The 20,497-nt window shown below is 42.7% G+C and overlaps 1 long non-coding RNA gene across 1 annotated transcript in view; it reads left to right on the forward strand.

The window, feature by feature from the left end:
- LOC142046086 (uncharacterized) overlaps positions 1-14,865 on the forward strand; it is a 36,411-nt gene extending 21,546 nt beyond the window's left edge. Inside the window, exon 2 of the long non-coding RNA XR_012654994.1 lies at positions 14,221-14,865. This is a non-coding gene — a long non-coding RNA (uncharacterized LOC142046086). The remainder of the gene's footprint in view (positions 1-14,220) is intronic.
- Positions 14,866-20,497: the final 5,632 nt, after the last annotated feature.

Raw genomic sequence — 20,497 nt, forward strand, 5'->3', positions numbered from 1 at the left:
CTAGAATGAGTTACCTAGGGAGGTGGTGGAATCTCCTTCCTTAGAGGTTTTTAAGGTCAGGCTTGACAAAGCCCTGGCTGGGAAGATTTAGTTGGGAATCTAGTTGGGACCTTCCAACCCTGATATTCTATGATTCTAACATAAGGTTGGCTTTAAGACGCTTCTATTCATACCAAGAAAAGATGTTTCTTTTACCACACTTTGAAAAAAAAATAGTTACGTTATTGATGTTTTTAATCTTTGCAATTTTTTTAAAAAGCTCTTAAAGAATCAACCTGTCCACTATTAAAGAGATGGTTTCAAAACTAAAAATATTCTCAGAATCACCTCATTCTCACTTAGACTAAGAGTTAAAAAAACACTGTCTAGGCCAAATATGCTCAATTATACTTATGTAAATCAAGAGGAGAGCCAAATCAGGTGCTTTGAGTGCATTACCAAAAATAAGGGATAATCAAGAATATTTCTGCAGATGACTCTCAATAACATAACTCTCAGTAACTGATATATGTCATCATTATGTTGTGACATCCACTCTCCTAAGTAACCTGTGTGTGTTTAGGCTATATTCTCCTCTTTTAGGATAATCCTCCTGCTATTGTGCTTCCATTGACTTCAACTGGAAAAACTTCCATTGACTTCAATAGCAGGAGGATTGTCCTCTTGCAGTTAAAGGAAACATTTTGGGGCTAGGCATTCATTTTGCACAATGTGTAGCTAAATCATCTGACACATTATAGTAGATAATCTAAAAGACATTTTTTTAAAAAATATGTTTTAATTATTACCTTATAACATCTTATTTTTACGGTACTCTTCTACCAACAAGAACAGAGCTGACCACTAATAATAAAGTGGGAAAACATTAGGTGGTAGAACATTTCATCTCTGGCATTTACTGTTATATAGAATATTTTATAAATCTCAGGATTCATAAACTATCAGAGACAAATATTAGCAAGTAGGGCTAAAGGAGGGAGTTTGGGGTATTTTGCCTCAAATATGCTGTATTATATATGGACTTTCTGCTCAAAACCAGCAGGAGAAAGAGAGCTCCACCTTAGAACAAGCAATGACCTGGTAATTAGAGCACTTCCTGAGATGTGGGAGACCCCAGTTCAAGTCTCTGCTCTGCCTGAGTTAGACCAGTATCTTGAACTTGGGTCTCCCACATCCCTGGTAAATACCCTAATTGCTAGGCTTTTGGGGGCAAGAGCAAAGACTCTCTTTCTATCTGGTTTTGAGCAGAAATTCCACAAATGCCTGTATAATAGGGTCAAGTATCAGAGGGATAGCCGTGTTAGTCTGGATCTGTAAAAGCAGCAAAGAGTCCTGTGGTACCTTATAAACTAACAGACGTATTGGAGCATGAGCACGTCTGTTAGTCTATAAGGTGCCACAGGACTCTTTGCTGCTTGTACGATAGGGCTGGCTGCAAACAAGAATTCCATTCAGTGAAAAATGTTGCTGTTTTGTAGTTTAGTATATTATGTTATAGTCTTGACAAGGTATCTAATGTAGTGATCTAATAATGCATAAGAAATAGTTCAAGAGTTAAATCACTCCCCTTAATTCTGTTATTCTGAGAATTATGGACATGAGAGATCTGCAATGGTACTGCAGGGAAAATAACATTGCGGCCACCACTGACATAATCAAAAGTCACCCAAAACAAATAAACTATGCTTTGTGCATTTTCCTCTTCAGATAAAGGTTATGCCTTTTCCTACCAATATTTAGAGATATCTAACTACTTGCTAAATCAGTACAATCAAGGAAGCTGATATTACAAACCCTCACTCACAATGAAATTCATGTGTGTGCAGAGGATAAGCACAAGTTCTGTACACCACTTAAGTCCCACAAAAGTCCTCAAAATAGAGCTCATATGAGTCATAAATGGCATACTAGCTTTGTGCTAGCTCTCTGCACTGGAGTAAATTTCACCCTCACTGGCATGGTAGTTTGTTCAATTAATCTCACCTCTTTCTGTTTTCAAATCCTCTGCAAACACAATGCATTTTTTTAAAAAAAAAATTAATTTGAAATTATTGATCAAATAATTCCTACACATGATTTTTGGTCTGTAGATCTTTCTCTAGTAGTTAACTGTAAGTATATGATATTCAAAATCTGAATAGTTTTAATAGGTGTTTTGGGAGTGACTTACGCAGGGCCAGTGCAAGGCTACTTTGTGCCCTAGTCGAAACTTCCACCTTGTGCTCCCCACCCTCTCCCCTCCCCCCAGAGCATCGGTTATAAACTTTCAAAAATGAATACTGCATAATATGACATTGTTCATTAGAATTAATACACGTTCAGCTTGAAAATTTATTAATTTCATTATTTAGTCAAAATATTTAATGAAAATAAATGAATAACCTGACAGGGCGTGGGGCTGGCTGGCTTCGGGCAGGGGGATGCAGCAGAGGTTGGCTGGAGACAAGGGAGTGCGGGGCTGGCTGGAGGCAGGAGAGGGGGTGTGGCAGGGGTTGGCTGGAGACGGGATGTGGGGCTGGCTGCGGACAGGAGGTGCAGGGCTGGAGGCAGGCAGGGGGTGCAGGGCTGGCTGCGGGCAGGGCAGGGGTTGTAGCAGAGGTTGGCTGGAGACAGGGGGTATGGGGCTGGAGGCAGGACAGGGAGTGCGGGGCTGGCTGCGGGCAGAGCAGGGGGTGCAGCAAGGGCTGGCTGGAGCCAGGGCAGGGGTTGTGGGGCTGGCTGGATGCAGGGGCAGCTCTAGGTATTTTGCCACCCCAAGCATGGCAGGTAGGCTGCCTTCGGTGGCTTGCCTGCGGGAGGTCCCCGGTCCCGCGGATTCAGAGGAATGCCTGCGGGAGGTCTGCCGAAGCTGCAGGACCAGCAGACCCTCCGCAGGCATGCCGCCAAAGGCAACCTGCCTGTCACCCTCGCGGCGACCGGCAGAGCACCCCCCGTGGCTTGCCGCCCCAGACACGCGCTTGGCATGCTGGTGCCTGGAGCCTACCCTGGCTGGAGGAAGGGCAGGGGATGCTGCATAGCTCAGGGGAGTGGGGGCAGGGCTGAGCTGGGGCAGGGGCCCTGGGGAAGAGCCAGAGCAGCAGGGAGCAGAGCAGCGCCCCTGGCGGCCAGAGAAGGAATGACATCACTTCCCGGCCAGAGGTGATCAAAGCCGCAGCGCCGGGTGAGCATCCCAGACATTTTGGGCATCACTTTTTGGTGCCCTCAAATCTTGGCACCCTAGGTGGCCGCCTAGTTTGCCTAATGGTTGCACCAGCCCTGGACTTACTCCAGGGCTAGTTCTGTACTAATTTATGTGGGCTGCCTAGCCACAACAGAGGGAGACATATTGGTCTGTGAGAAGCTTCCTTTCCCACAAGTTGTTCTATAACACCCTGCTGTGGAATTGCTTCCATTTAAGCCTGTCACAGCAGGTCGACTCTTTACTTGAGACAGTGAGAATGACAAAACCATAGATACTTTCTTCTGGACTGAGCTTTAGTAATTCAGGGCATGAAATGCTGATATTTGACAAACTGAAAAAAAAATGTTACTCCAACTGAACTCATGTTTTGCACAGCTATTTTTTTGCAGCTGATGGACAGAAGTTTTAGTCTAGTAGTAGGACTGGTTGAATATTTCCAGCAAAAGAATTTTGATGGAAAATTGAGTTTTCAACTAATTTTTTGTGTGTGTGCAAAAACATGTTCATTTTCCAGGGAAAATGTTGACTTTTCAACTAAAAAACTAACATCTGAACATAAAGTAAAATCATTAGGAAATGATGTCATGGTGACTCGTGGAAGTTACAGTTTGGGTGCCTTATACACTCATTCTCCCCCATGGGCTGTGTTCCCCAGCCATACTACATCACTCATGATGCATCATGGCCAGGTATTTGACACGTGCACTGTAGTGATTCAGTAACTGGGGAGAATGTGTTGTATCTTGGAGAAGTAGCTAGGCGTGAATGGCACCATGTGGCACTCAAACTACTACTCCCATGATACCTCATGGTAGCATTTCCACATAGAAATTTTTGATTTTCAGCCAAAAGTTTTCTGGTTTTGATTTTTTTTTAAAGGTCTAACTTTTCAACAGGAAAAAGAAATATTTCCCAACCAGCTCTAGTTAACACACAACTGTTTTTTCCCCAGGCAAACAATATTTCTATGCCAAAATAGATGAAATCTGATGTATAATTTCACAACATAAACAATGTGCACTGAGGTACAGCCTGTAATATTTAGATTCATGTATTGCTTTAGCTTAAGTGATGATTTGACATAGGAAAAGTGAAACTATCAGAATATATATAGCTACGGAAGTTGAATGTGTTCTCTTGATGTTCAGCATATAAGAGACATTTGCCTGACTATATTATAACAGTACAATATTTATGGCATAAACACAGTTACAACTTCGTCAACCTTCTTATCTACCCTCAACACAAGTGGCTGTAATGATACACATCAGCCCAAATGTTCACTAGTCTATATACCTGACCAGATAAAGTAGTGATGTGAAATATCTGAAAATCAGAGATTTGTATCCACACAAACCTATACTCCCATGTACCTCATGTAACATGCACTTTTTAACAATTTGATCATTTCAACCCAGACCACTGATCATGCGAAGGCAGAAACCAGTAACTCTTTTTGGCACTTCCAGCAAATTGACACAAAAATTTAGTAAATTCAGTTAGAAATGACGAGAAGTAACCATGCTTTCATGCAAGACACTGTCCCCAAATTTTAATACTGTATATTAAATTAAGGAAAATCTGTACATAACAAGCAAATATGTATTGTTATAATCCTCAATTCCCCATTCCCCCATGCCTTATTGAATTATATCTGATTTAGATTGCCCTCTAGGGAGGGAATTGTCATATTTTTTCTCTATAAAACATCTTGCAAATCTATAGCACTGAGTAAACAAAACAAATACAATTAGTATAATTCTAAAAGGCAGTGTGACTTAAGTATTCTTCTGTTGTCATTATTTTATGTAACTATGTCTACACCTCAGCACTTCAGCTATTGTTTTTCTTGCCTACTGGGATCTGACTGGGGAGGGATCAGTAATCAGTAAGCAATCACTGCAAGGGAATTAATGGATTACATAGACCTAAAAGGACAGGTAGATCCAAGGTTGGGCATCTTGTTTGTATGAAACATCTTTCTAAAAACTATGAAATTAGGATCCTAGAAAATCTCATGGGTCTAATAGGAGTGGGAAGGAAATCAAGCTCTGAATAAGAGGGAAGGGTAAAGAAGTGCTTTTGTTGTTGTTTTAAAGACTGTCATTGGGTACAATTTTTATATAGTATGGGCTGTTTCAGGGAATTTCATTTTCAAATATCACCAGGCAAAGATATTGTCCTAGCTTTCTCTAAATCCTTAGTGGAAACTGATTGTAGTATTTCACTGTTGTTATCATGTAAAGTATATTACCATGTCAGAAGTACTTCCAAACTATAGCTGAGCATGAAGCATCAGGAGAAGGGACAGAATACAGGGAGAAGCAGCACCCTCCTGATAATTTATAACACTATCCAGGTTGGAAAGAAAAGAAGTAATGGGACATGGAGACCAAGGTACTTCACTGCTGTTCAGTGATTATCCCTTTCCTTTGCAAATATTACCTTCTGTGCATTGTATCAGTGCTACTTCCTTGAGTCTGAATCAGAGCTGCACTGAATGGCAGCTTTAGCAAAGTGTATTGGAGGTGGTAATTCAATCAGAGAGACACAGACGGTACATTCTATCCCAGTACCATGTAAAGCAAATTAGAAAATTTAACTAAATGAAGGTCAATTACTAAAAATATTTGCTTTATAAACCAGAATTTTCTGTTCCACATTAACTAAACAGTTATTGGTGCCTCATCTCCTGATGGATTTTGACTACAAATGGGCTCAAATCAAAATCCTACATATAAAAACCATTCAGCTTTGGAGTGTGCAGAATTGAAGCTGGGCAAGTAAGGGAACAAATTATTAATTGGATATTTTATTAGGAAAGTGTTGTGAAATTGCTCAACTCAATTATTCAATGAATGTTTTCTGTGAACTGACCATCTAGGTAAGTGGGGTGAAAAGTGAGGGAAAAATCTGTCAAATCATTTACTTGAAAAATATCACAAAATAGGTTACATATATCATTCAACAAATATTAATCAACTAGTTCTATTCAACATCAAAACTCAAAGCTCTAAAAACAAATTTTGTAAATGACCTCTGTTTTTATAATGGGCCAAAACAAAAGCCCAGATCCAAACAATCCATAGGGACATGTTCAAAATCAGGATTCAAATTTTGCAGTGTGAGCATATCTACTTTTAATAGGAATAAAATAAAAATCACAGGGATTTCTCCACATTAAATCATTCTGGGGAGAGAGATACAGGTGGTTTAAAAATGGAATTCAGTTTTCATTCTTTCAGCAGATTGTGAGAACTGGCCCCACAGTAAATTTTGTAATGAGAAATGCCTAGTCTTTGATAGTGAGATGCAGCTTGCCTATATTTCTCAAGGGCTTTTTAAATCATTAATATGCTCAAACTTTGTAACCCATGTAACATGCTAGATGCATGTTAAATGGGTTAGAAATAAACTATCTTTCTATTTTTGGTAGCAGACATCCCCTGCAATAGCTTTGATGCTAACTCAAAGGCAACATTCTGTTCCTCTCATGCTGGAGATATATATATATATATTTGGCTCTCTGTGCCATAATGTATTGTATTGCATATGAGTTTATTACATCTGTGCAGGGACAAGTCATTCATCTCAACCTGACATTTCTCTCTTTTCCAAAGTGACCCAGCAATAGAGAAATATGCTTGCTCAGTAATAAATTGGAGTGTAATAGTTCCTGGCAAACAGAGATGAATTTCATTTGTACAGTACGTAACTTGAGGTCCTTACTTTCTTTAAATTTCCACAGATAGTAATGTAAGCCAGAAAGCTATTTCCCTAAAATTATTGTACGAATAAACTGTACAAAATGAGGTCCTGTGAGGTAACTTAAGAGATATTTTATGGCATCAAGAGTAAAAATAGCAGTACTTTCTTCAGAAAAATTATAGCTGCCAGTTCCAGATTTTCTGTGGTAATTAACCTAGATGCACTCAAGTGATGAGTACTCTCCCTAATGACTCTATTGGTTCAAAAAGGGAACATTTTCCTGTGATCTCCTCTGACAGTATCATCAGGATGTTGTCAGTGCAAACAATACCCTTATCTAGCTTCTTTTCAAGTCACCTGATTAACGGGAGAAAATAGAAACAGAAAGAAAAGAGCATGTCCTTGCACAGAGGCTGTAAATGTCACAGAAAGGCCAAGGGACCAGTTCCACCTTTACTTGGTTCGTTAGCTCAGCTTCTCCTGCTGAAGTGGTGGCTTACTGGGGTGCTTTATTTCCCAGTCATACTGGCAGAAGGTGGATCTTTACTGTTACAAACCCCATTTATGTATCCTTATCACAATGGCACCTTTATAACTGGAACAGTGGGTACAAGGTCTGAAAAACAGAACTTTTCTTCCCATTTAGAACCCTATAGGCTCATTATTGAATAGCACAGTAGTAACATAATGCATTTTCATTTACTTCACCTTAAATATATGTAAATTAACGGGTGGGTTTTTTTTATTAAAAATAACACTGATGTTTTTTTGTTATTCAAAAAAGAAATTGTATTAGTGGAAAGCAGCACTAATGACATTTCACATTTAAATTTGCCTCTCACTGGAAAAAGGCATACCTCACCCTGTGCTAGGAAATGAAAGAAAAATAAAAGCAGCTCCACTAATTGGTGCTGTCATCCATAAGTTTCAACCTTGTGTATATTTCAGTTGTTTTAAGTTATGATTGGCTGATCTGATGCATGATTTCCTACAAGTTAAAGCAACAAATTGCTGCTCTCCTTACACGGAGAAATAGATCTGAAATTAAATGGCAAGAGTGCTGCACGCTGCCATGTGTGGGCCTGTTGCGAGGGAGGAAAGAGAACCTCATTAGTAAATAGAGATCATTTATTTCTAATACGTCTTCCTTGTAATATAAAACCAAGTACATTGCAAGTCATTTTTAATGTACATATGTTTTAAGAGGCTGGGATTTGTGTTTTATTTTTAATCAAATATTAATATTTAAACCATATATTTAGGTCCTGTACTCTTATCCTGTGACACATCTACTGCACCTACATGCATGGAAGGATTGGGTATTTGATTTCCTGATCAATTAAATATCTATAAGGTCAATCCATTCCCCTGTTTGTGCTGATTCTCTACTCCCAGAAGTCCCCATCTCTGATGGACTGTCTGGACTGTGTAAACAGTGTATGGGGTACAGGTTGAAGGCATTAAGTCACACATCTCAATATGAATTCAGTGTAATTCTAGGCTTAACCAAGAATATATACTTCCCTACTCTCTCGATTTTCTATCTGATGCCCTTTGAGGCTCATATCTGGACTTGGTGACCACCCACAGAAAAGGTGAAGTAGAATTTTAATAACATTGACTACTTCTGTCATCACGTTAACATCCTTACTGAAGGAAAGCTGAACTGAAAAGATAAGTTTTACACTTAATTCTAAACCTGTTCGAGTCAGATCTTTGCGGATAGTGATTTACATATTTGACTCTTGTTGGTCAACAGTTTTGTAGCTCTGCTAGAGTGTATCTATCATGGGAGGTCACAGTTGTGGAGAAAGAAGTGATCTCTGAGGGAGACAGAATCAATCTCATGGCATACTTTAAACATCAGGTGGGAGACCTTGAACTGGAGCCTGTATTCAATAGAGATCCAATTCAGAGACAGTGAGGAGCACTAGGGCGGGTGATGTGTTCACAGTGGCCTGTATTGTTAAGCAGATGGACTGCTGCTTCATGAATCAGGCAAAGCGCTTTCCAAGGCTTGTGGCTTCATTCCTAGATACACCGAGCTGCAATAATCAGACCTGAAGGACATGAATTTGTGACTCATCATGCCCACGTATGATTTCACAGGATGGGGCACAATCTTCTGGCCAATTACTGATGGAAATGGGGACTTTTTTACTGCCACATCTATTTAGGTGTCTAGTAAAACTTAAAAGTCCAAAAGCTCCCCCAGATTGTAAACAAATTTAACAATCTGGAGACCGATATCTGCAAGAGTTATAGACGAAGCAAGTTCTTCCTAGTAGCATTACCTTAGCCCTGTGTGGGTTCAGTTTTAGCTAGCTGTTCATCATCTCCATTAGAATTCTGGCTTGGCACAGAGAAGGCTGGGATATATTTCTGTTTGTTAGAGAAAGAGATGCAAAGTGGAGGGATTGCATTCCTGCTGCCAGCACTTTGGCCTGTGTTGTTTCACCAACTTTTCCAAAATCTTCATACAGATTTTGAACAACATGGGGCAAAGTAATGAGCATTATGGGGCTCTACAGGTGATTGCAGATGCACAGATCCCCATAGCAGCCCTCTGGGTTTGGGCTGAGAAGAACAACCAAAGCCACCTCAGGACATTTCTGTTTAACTCTGCATCCATTTCAAAGCAGCACTGGAGTACTTAGGGACTCCCAGTGTCAGCTGCCACAGAGAAACCCAGAAGAATGAATATGAATCTACTTCCCTTGTCTATTGACAGGAGGAGGCCACATCCACCAGAGCAACAGTGATTTCTCTGTACCATACCCTGGCTTGAAGTCTTCCTGCAGGGATCCATGACACTGGCAGCTGACAGGTGGTGCTGGAGACTGTTCATATCAGCTTCTCAGCTACATTACTGACACAAGATATTTTAGACACTGATAGGTAGTTTGAGTAGAGCTCAGTAGCATGGAACATTGCTCCATAGACATGCAGAAGTATTGCATGTCTTATGGTGGGTGGTAGAGTCCCCACAGCAAAGGAACTTTTGACAACTGTTGTTACTAGGTATCTTCCAAGTGTTGTCTACTCTTTTACTATCTAGGTAGGGTAGAGAATCAGAGTGGTGATTGCTGTCAGTGGTTCCATGACTACTGTGTGTGTGGAAAAGCGAAATTCTTGGAAGGAATCAATGTGTTTCTGATCCTGAGCTGGGCAGTTTGTCTGTGGTGCCCCATGAAGCTATCCTGGACTTGGCAAGAATCTCTGTGAAATAAGGTGATAATTCCTTGCAACAAGAGACAGGGGCTCTGGGGCTAAATTGGCACAGCCTGGGTTTAACCAAGTGATTTCTGCTCTTTGGGACGTGATTTTGCTGTTGCTTTGTGTGATGGGGGGACCCTGTTTGTCAAGCCGAGCCACCCCCGTTGCCCAGTGTGGGGTTGATACAGCCCATCACCCAGTCATCGGGATTCCTGCTAGACCAGGTAATTGCAATAAGGTGGGCTCTCGACCCCTGGTGGGGCCGAGTAAACAGTCAGTAGTCCCTAAGCCTTCAAGCTGGGGCCAACAACAACAGTGGGAGTTCTGGCCCTCTGGGGAGGGAGGAACAATGATCAGCCTGTAGCCCTTAGGCGGGGCTGGGCGAACAAATAGTCTATGGCCCACAAACCTCCTGGCTGGGGCAGGCAGTAGCAATTGGGGTTCTGGCCGTCTGAGTAAGACGGAACAACAATCAGTCTGTAGCGCCTGGATGGGGCAGGGCAAACAAACAGTCTATGGTCCCTCAGCCTCTGGGCTGGGGCCGAGAGCAAACAGCAGTCATGCATAGCGGCCTGTGGGGTATGGTAGGGGAACCCTTCCCCCACTGCTCCACCAGGTTCTGACCCAGGGCCCTATGAAGCCGAGATCTTCCCGTTAAGGGTTTAGTCATCGGCTTCTACTACATCTCCTGAGTCACTTCCTACACAAATTGCATCCCAGGCATCTCCTCAGCTGGTGGCGGCCTAGCGTCCCTGTCAGTCTCCGTAGTTGGCGAGTCATCCTCAGCATAGTCCAGGACCATGGGCTCTTCTGCCTGGAATGTCACAGGCACCTCAGCAGAAGCCTGCAGTACACATTGTTCCTCCTCCTCAGCCAGTCCCAATTGAGCTGGGTTGCCTCCTTTTATCTGGCTCTTCCACCTGGAGAATGCACAGCAGGAGAAAATGGGCATGGCTTTCTTGACCCACAGTGTTTGGTCTGTCCCTGTTGGCCCAGTGTGGGGTTGGTACAGCCCATCACGCTTTGACAAAAGAAAGTGGGATCTCTGCCTCAAACATAAAAGTGGCATTAGTTTGTAAAAATTTCTTGTATCAGACTGTGATTTCTGCCACCTACTCCTGAGCTGTCTTCCTCCCTGTTTCCCTCACAGGTGGTCTGAAAACAAGTAATCTCAGCACCATAAGAAAGATACTTCAGTGCCAGGATGTCTGTAGCAGTAGTGAGGGAACAGTGATAGTGCTTCAAAATTGTATTTACTCCTTGGCTTCTTGGTTGAGAAGAGTTTTCTCTATGTTTTGAAATTTGGTAGGGTCCAAGAGTTTTCAGGGCAGACCATGGTGGTGATTTCTTCTTGCCTTGTTACAGAATAAGTTCTTATTTCTGCCTGGAAGAGGAAATGGCCTGACCAGGATGGGAAGCAAATAAGATCTTGAATGGGGACATAAATCCATGCTGGATACATCATGAGCTTATCACTTATTTTCTTGAACAATCAATTACCATATAAGATGTCATTTTGAAAAAGAGATGCAGCTCTGTTCCACATTTAAAAAATTGTGGAGTACATGATTATAAATAAAAATATATCACCTCTAAACTTTTTTTTTTTGATAAACACAATTTAACAGATGCAACTGCACCTAATTTGTGTGCACAGATATTACAACTGCACCTGCAAAGTGCCAGTGAAAGGCAAAATTGGGCATGCGGGGAAGCAAATTAGGGTTCTTAGTTACGCACATGCATTTCTTTGAAAATCAGGACTCAAATATCTTCACACTCAGTCATAGTAGGAGAGAGATTTTTTTCAGGATTACTTTCCTGTTCCTCTATTATATAATGACTCAGATTTAGTCACTAATGAAAATACTCCTGTGCAGCACAGGCCTGATTAAACATCAAAGTCATCTGTACAGTATCATTCATGTCTAATATAAAATGACCATCATTATTAATATATTTTGCTATAATCTTAAAATTATGGTTTGTAGAATGATTTTTTTCACATATAAACTCACTTCCATGACACAAAGTAAAGATCTAAAAATGCTTTTGTGAGTTAATGTTGGAATTTAATGACATTAATACCATTGCCTAAAGTGGCTCCACCGCACCTAAGTATGCAGATAAAGAAAAATTGTCAAACTAATTTACTATGTCTTACTGGTGTTCTAATATGAAAAAACCTATTAGATTTGTAAACTCATTTCTAAGGCCTGGTCTACACTACACGTTTAAACCGAATTTAGTAGCGTTAAACCGATTTAACCCTGCACGCGTCCACACAACGAGGCTTTATCGTATAAGGGCTTTAACTGATTTGCTGGTAGTCCTCCCGCAGAGGAGTACCTGAATGGGTATTGCCATGCCGGATTAAGGGTTAGTGTGGCTGGAGATCGGATGGTATTCGGGCTCCGGGTGGTATCCACAGTGCACCAGTGACCTCCTCGGAAAGCAATCTGAATCTGATGCACTGGCCTGATAGACGGAAAGAGCCCCGCGGAATCTTGGAAAGTTCATTTTCTGATTGGCCAGCCGTGGAGGAGCTCAACCCAGGCACAGGTCGAACCGCGAGCTCATCATCACAGGTAACAATGGGCAGCTCCGGCGAGATCGAAAAGAGCTCCAGCATGGACCGCACGAGGGTACTGGATCTGATCGCTATATGGGAAGAGGATTCCGTGCTAAAAACTCCATTCCAATGAAAAATGAAAAAATTTGAAAAATTTCCAAGGCCATGATCGAGAAAGGCCCACACCAGGGACTCGGTGGCAGTGCCGTGTGAAAGTTAAGGAGCTCAGATAAGCCTACCAGAACCAAGAAGCAAATGGAAGGTCCGAGCAGGGCCGAAAACATGCCGCTTCTACGCTGAGCTGCATGCAATTCTAGGGAGTCCACCGCCAGTTCCCACCCCTGTCCGGGTTCCGAGGTGGGGCTGGTAATCTCAGCCATGGCTGAGGTTCTGCGGACGGGAAGATGAGAGGAGGAAAAGGAGGACGAGCTTGCAGAGAGCACACAGCACTCCATTCCCCAACAGCCAAGAGCTTTTTCTCACCCAGACAGAATTACCTCCCAGCCTCCCAAGCCACTGGCCCAGACAATGAAGCCATGAAGTGACCTCTGGTGAGTGTACCTTGTAAATATAAAAATGGTTTAAAGCAAGGATTTTTATTGATTATACTGCCTGAGGGCTTGGGATGCATTCACGACCATATAGTTATTGGAAAATCTGTTAACATGTCTGGGGATGGAGTGGAAATGCTCCAGGGACATCCCATGAAGCTCTTCTGGAGGTACTCCAAAAGCCTTTGCAGAAGGTTTCTGGGCAGGGCAGCCTTATTCTGTCCTCCATGTGGGGCACTTGACCACGCCATGCTATGGAGCAAGTAATCTGGTATCATTGTGACAAAGCCTAGCTGCGTATGGTCCTGGTGATTCCTGGCATTCAAGGAACCGTTCTTTATCTCGCTGTTTATCCTCAGGAGAGTGATATCGTTCATGGTAACCTGGTTGAAATCAGGAATTTAATTAAGGGGACAGAGATGGCCATTCCTACTGGGCTGTTTGCCTGTTGCTTAAAATAAATCCTTCCTTGCAGATAGCCAAGCGGGATGGGGGCAGGATTTGGCGGCGACTTTTTCGCATTTGGCTAGCAGGGATTTCCCTGCTACCAGCCATGCGGTGAGGGGGCAGAGAATTGTTAGCAGTGATCTTCCATGATACCGACCACAAGCAGTGGGGAGGGGTAAAGCGATCATCCCAGAGAATTGGATGGGGGGGTGGTTTCTGATGCTGCACGTTACAGGAGAAGCAGCACTGACGAGGATTTGCTTGGTATTGGGAAAGGAGGGCACTGTGTATATGAAGGCTGCAGAAGCCGAAAGACAATGGCTTACCATGGATCATGCAAGCTGAATTCTGATGCCCGGACTGCGTCTGTGAGATCTAACCAGAGCGCAGGCACTCAATATTAAGATGCAAAATGCGATCTTGTAGTGAAATCACATGTGCTATGTAAGGTGAATAGTATTGTTCACAGTGAAAGAGTATAAGAATTGTTTTGTAAAATGTATCTTTTTAAATACTTCTCTCCCTTTTTTCCCTCCCTCATACAGCTGCAAATTTTTCAAACTTCCCTACGCCATCCTGAAGGCTATCTCAGAAAAGGTGGCAGAAAAAAAAGACGTGAGACGAAATGTTCTCGGAAATCATGGAAGTGACCGGCAAGGAAAGAGCTCATCTGAATGAGTGGAAGGACGTGGTATCAAATTACAGGAAAGATGCCAGTGAACATGAGGACAGGAATGACCAATGGAGGGACGAACGTGAGGAGAGGAGAGACGCTCGAGATGAGAGGTGGCAGCAGGAAGATCAGAGGTGTAGGCAGGAAGATCAGGAGTGGCGAGATGCAACGCTGGGGCTGCTGCATGATCAAACTGTCATCCTCTGACATCTGGTGGAGCTTCAGGAACAGCAGCAGGGTCACAGAGTGCCGCTGCAGTCCCCGTGTAACCACCCTCACCATGTTCCATATCTTCCTCACCCAGACATGTAAGAACACACGGGGGAAGGCTTCATGCCCACTCGCCCACTCCACCCCTGTGGACAGCCCAACCAAAAGGCTGTCATTACTTTGAAATTTTTTTAGTCGCCTTTTCCTTCCCTCTTATCCTCCTCCCAAACCACACCTGGGCTACCTTGTCAGTTCTCTCCCTCTTTTTATAATGACTTAATAAAGAATACAAGATTTTTAAATGATAGTGACTTTATTTCCTTAAGCAAGCTGTAATCGAAGGGAGAGGGTGGGTTGCTTACTGGGTATGAGTCAATCAAGGGGGCGTTCATCAAGGGGAAACAAACACAGCAGTCAGACTGTACCCTGGCCCTTGATGAAACTCGTTTTCAAAGCTTCTCTGATGCGCATCGCTTCCTGGTGTGCTCTTCTAATTGCCCTAATGTCTGACTGCGCGTAATCAGGGACCAGGTGATTTGCCTCAGCCTCCCACCCCACCGTAAAGGTCTCCCCCTTACTCTTATAGAGATTGTGGAGCACACAGCAAGCAGCAATAACAAAGGGGACATGGGTTTGGCTGAGGTCTGAGCAAGTTAGTAATGTGCGCCAGCATGCCTTTAAATGGCCAAATGCACATTCTACTGCCATTCTGCACTTGCTCAGCCTGTAGTTGAACAGCTCCTGACTACTGTCCAGACTGCCTGTGTATGGCTTCATGAGCCATGGCATCAAGGGGTAGGCTGGGTCCCCCAGGATAACTACAGGCATTTCAACATCCCCAACTGTTATTTTTTGGTCTGGGAAGTAATTCCCTTGCTGCAGCCGTTTAAACAGCAAGTGTCATGAACCCTTCCTGGCCATCCCACATGGATGTTGGTGAAACATCCCTTGTGATCCACCAGTGCTTGCAGCACCATTGAAAAGTACCCCTTGCGGTTTACGTACTGGGTGCCCTGGTGCTCCGGTGCCAAGATAGGGATATGGGTTCCATCTATCTCCCCACCACAGTTAGGGAATCCCATTGCAGCAAAGCCATCCACTACGACCTGCACGTTTCCCAGACTCACAACCTTTCGCAGCAGCAGCTTAATGATTGCTTTGGCTACGTGCATCACAGCAGCCCCCACCATAGATTTTCCCACTCCAAATTGATTCCTGATTGACCAGTAGCTGTCTGGCATTGCAAGCTTCCAGAGGCCTATTGCCACTTGCTTCTCAACTGTGAGGGCTGCTTATCTTGGTATTCTGGCGTTTCAGGGCAGGGGAAAGCAAGTCACAAAGTTCCATGAAAGTGCCCTTACGCATGCGAAAGTTTCACAGCCACTGCGAATCGTCCCAAACCTGCAAAACTATGTGGTCCCACCAGTCTGTGCTTGTTTCCCAGGCCCAAAATCAATATTCAATGTCTAGAACTGCCCCATTACCAGCAGGATCTCCAAAGCGCAGAGGTCCGTGGTTTGAGAGAATTCTGTGTCCAGGTCTTCATCACTCACGTCGCCGTGCTGCCGTAGCCGCCTCCTGCTTGCCTGGCTTTGCAGGTCCTGTTTCAGCATAGACTGCACCAGAATGCGCGAGGTGTTTACAACGTCCAAGATTGTGGTCTTGATCTGAGCAGGGTCCATGCTTGTTGTGCTATGGCATTTGCACAGTTCACCCAGGAAAAAAGGCACAAAACGGTTGTCTGCTGCTTTCACCGAGGGAAGGGTGAGGCTGTACCCAGAACCACCCGCAACAATGTTTTTTGCTCCATCAGGCACTGGGCTCTCAACCCAGAATTCCAAGGGGCGGGGGAGACTGCGGGAACTATGGGATAGCTACGGGATAGCTACCCACAGTGCAATGCTCCGGAAATCAATGCTAGCCTCGGTACATGGATGCACACCGCCAAATTAATGTGGTTAGTGTGGCCGCGTGCCCTCGACTTTATACAATCTGTTTTACAAAACCGGTTTATGTAAAATCGGAATAATCCCGTAGTGTAGACATACCCTTAGTAGAAATGCTGGTACTCTCAAATAGAACAAAGTCTGGAGTTTAATAAACATGGCATTTTTGAAATGGTACATGAGAAAAGGTCCTGGGGGTTTCAATCAACATACAGCGTATGCAAGAAAATGTGAAGGACTAGGGAAAGACCCCGGAAACTGAAAATTAAAAACCAGAGTGGGTCAAAGGTTGTTGAGCCTGATAGTGTATCTTGTTAACACTCAGTATGAAGGAACAAGACCAGCTTACTCCAGTGCACACCAGGTAGTTTATATGAGCTAAAATAGACTCTGAGATTTAGGTAAGTTTATATAAACTACAGCAGATTATTGAACTCAGCAGAGTTGCACCCACACACAAAAGGGCTGAGCTGGAGAGTACTTGTTCAATTATTGTGCAATACTCAGAGCTGATGACACACTCTAAATAGCTGAAATTTGAATATAAAATCTGATTTTTGAATAAAACAAGCAGGAAAATGAATTTGTTGTAACTGACTCCACTGCAGGGTGTCACTGTGAATGCCATGGAACACCGACCCCTAGGGGCCTGGCTGTGTGCTGGAGGTACTCCATGTTCAGAGGCAAAAGACACAGGTGCTCCAAGTATGTGGCCCTTCAGGTTCTTGCTCTTGGTGGATTCCCATAAACCCTCACAAAATCTGATGAACAACAACAGAGTGTGTTATCAGGGCTCCCAGAATGGAAGGTAGATTTATCTTAGACACGATGGCTTTACATAAGAAGATAAAAAGAGAGAAACTAGTGTCAGGGATACTTGCTGCAGAAGGCAAACACACAGGCCTGCAGATCCCCCAGCCAATGTTCATTGTCTTGTTTGAACCGGTCTACATGCCACCTATTTGCATGCTGCACCCCACTATCCACCTATTATGGCTATCACTACTCCACCCCCACTTGCTAGCAACAGGCTTCTCAGTTCCCAAATTACCTGGCCTCCAATCTACAGCCAGTACCCAGGTGGCTTGCTGTTCAACCTTCCCTGTGCAGATGGCTCCCTGCTGCCTCCAGCCTGCTGCTCCATCTGCCACCTGAGCCCTGGTCACCTCTGACCTCTAGCATAGGTTGTATTTACCTTTCCTGTGATGCAGGGATTATGGAGCCCTCTACTGGCTCAATGTTGGGTAGTAACATAGATGGTGGTTGAAATTCTGTATCAGTAGGTGGGTGTATGTGGGTTTAACTTACAGCTGGAGGGGAAAAGAGAACAGGGTTGTATCAAGCAAGTAATCTACACGAGTACATAAGAAGATGTAAATAAACAACAGCCTCCTCATTTGTTTTTTCTTCTACAATCCCCTTTCACCTCCAGTGGAATATAAATCATATTCATTTAGATTCACAGCAAATTTACATACCGTTTTACCAATGCCACCATTTTATATCATCTCTGGTTTTTATTTTATTGGGCCTAATCCATTACTGGCGTAGTTTCACAGAAGTCAGCTGAATTATAGCAGGGGTGAATTTGGCCTGTTACTTCTGCAACTGTGTGGAAGATGTTGGCTTTTCACTGTGTGCACACAAAGATGAACATATTCATTGTTTCGTCAATATTTTGCAGCTACCATATTTGACAAAAAGCACAAGATGGTTTTGTTTTTGTTTATTTTCCCCAGTGGAAACTGTTTTTGCAAAGCAAAAATGGAAAATATAGCTGAAAATGTCTAGAGATTTCCCCAAATTAATGAAAGTTTGCAAATGTGATAAAAGCTGAAATTGGATACCTCAAAAGTATTTGTGTAATTTGCACAATTGCCACTCTCAGTGGAATTTCAGTAACATAAAATCATCACTGACAAAGTTTGCAGATGACACAAAAACTGAGGGAGTGCTATATAATGAAAAGGACAGATCACTAATATAGAGCAACCTGGATCACTTGGTAAACTGGGCATGAGCAAACAATATGCATTTTATTATGGCTACATGTAAATGTATGTATCTAGAAACCAAAGATGTAGGGCCAAACTTACAGGATGAGGGACTCAATTCTGGGGAGCAGCGACTCTGAAAAAGATTTGGGGGTCATGGTAGATAATCAGCTGAACATAAGCTCCCAGTGTGATGCTGTGGCCAAAAGGGTTAATGCAATCCTTGGATATATTTAAATAGGAGCATCTCAAGTAAGAGTAAAGAGGTATGTATTGTATTTATATTGCATGTGGCACTGGCGCAACTGGCACTTGAATACTGTGTCCAGTTCTGTGGTCCACAATTCAAGAAGAACATTGATAAATTGGAGAGGGTTCAGAGAAGAGCCACAGGAATGATTAAAGGATTAGAAAACGTGCCTTATAATGATAGACTCAAAAACTCTATTTATTTAGCTTGTCAAATAGAAGGTTAAGAGGTGACTTGATCACAATCTATAAGTACCTATATAGACAACAAAAATTTCATAATGGGCTCTTCAATCTAGCAGAGAAACATATAACACAATCCAGTGGATGGAAGTTGAAGCTAGACAAATTCAGACTGGAAATAAGGCATAATTTTTGACAGTGAGGGTAATTAACCCCTCAAACAATTTACTAAGGGTCGTGGTCAAGTCTCCATCACTGACAACTTTTTAAATGAAGATTGGATGTTTTTCTAAAATATATGCTTTAGGAATTATTTTGGAGAAATTTTATGTCTTGTGTTATACAGGATGTTAGACTCTATGATCACAGTCGTCTCCTGGCCATGGAGTCTATGAATCATTGCAAAATGTTCACCAGGTTCAAGAGTTTTATGGTACTCTAATGAACCCCATACCCCTTACTTCTTGGTACATTCCTGATCTACAGGGACCATTTTAGCAACCCTTCTTTATGTTGGTGAGCATTTATGCCAGCACCCTGCAAGATCATGCCCTGAAAAGTCACATTTAGTTTTGAAAACCTACCATGGAGATGCACATACAGAAATAGAGTAGACAGCGAGAGGGTCTGAGATTTAATCAATTCAGTCATCAGAAGTTAGCTGGAACTCCATAATATAGCAGTATTATTATTGTTTAAGCATCCATAATCTGAACGTACTGTACGGAAATTGCAATTGCTTAAAACAGTCATTGATAGCCACTAGTTAGGCACAAAATGTGTTAATTTGTTTGAGAATTAAAAAAAGACATAAAAGTAAATGTAGAATGCCAAGCTGTTAGTCATCAGTATCAAAAAGAAGAAAGTTAGCAATAACATTGAAAAGACATGCTATTTTCATTATGGTTCAAGTAACATATGTATCACATGCTACAAGCTAGAGTACCAATGATCAGTCCAATATTAATTCTGTTCACCTGCATGGTTTGCTCACGTAGCATTACAGGGCGAATGACTACCCTTACCACTCCATGCTGGCAAACAGCAAGGAAAACCACAGCTTCACATACAGTGACCTGTGGGAACCAGGACTGTTGTATGTGTAGCCACAATGGACTATATTTGTTTATTCAAATGGATGTCAATGTTTATTTCCTTTATCATTTTAAATTTTCACCCAATTAAGTTATGTGTAAAGTTTTTATAACATTACATAAGAACATAAGAACGGCCGCACTGGGTCAGACCAATGGTCCATCTAGCCCAGCATCCTGTCTACCAACAGTGGCCAATGCCAGAGGGAGTGAACCTAACAGGTAATGATAGAGTGATCTCTCTCCTGCCATCCATCCCCACGCTCTGACAAACAGAGGCTAGGGACACCATTCCTTACCCATCCTGGCTAATAGCCATTAATGGACTTAACCTCCATGAATTTATTCAATTCTCTTTTAAACGCTGTTATAGTCCTAGCCTTCACAACCTCCTCAGGCAAGGAGTTCCACAAGTTGACTGTGTGCTGTGTGAAGAAGAACATTGCCTGTGAGGGGGTTTGCACATTGATCTT

The sequence above is a fragment of the Chelonoidis abingdonii genome, chromosome 1 (genome assembly GCF_003597395.2).
Source record: "Chelonoidis abingdonii isolate Lonesome George chromosome 1, CheloAbing_2.0, whole genome shotgun sequence".
NCBI lineage: Eukaryota > Metazoa > Chordata > Testudines > Testudinidae > Chelonoidis > Chelonoidis abingdonii.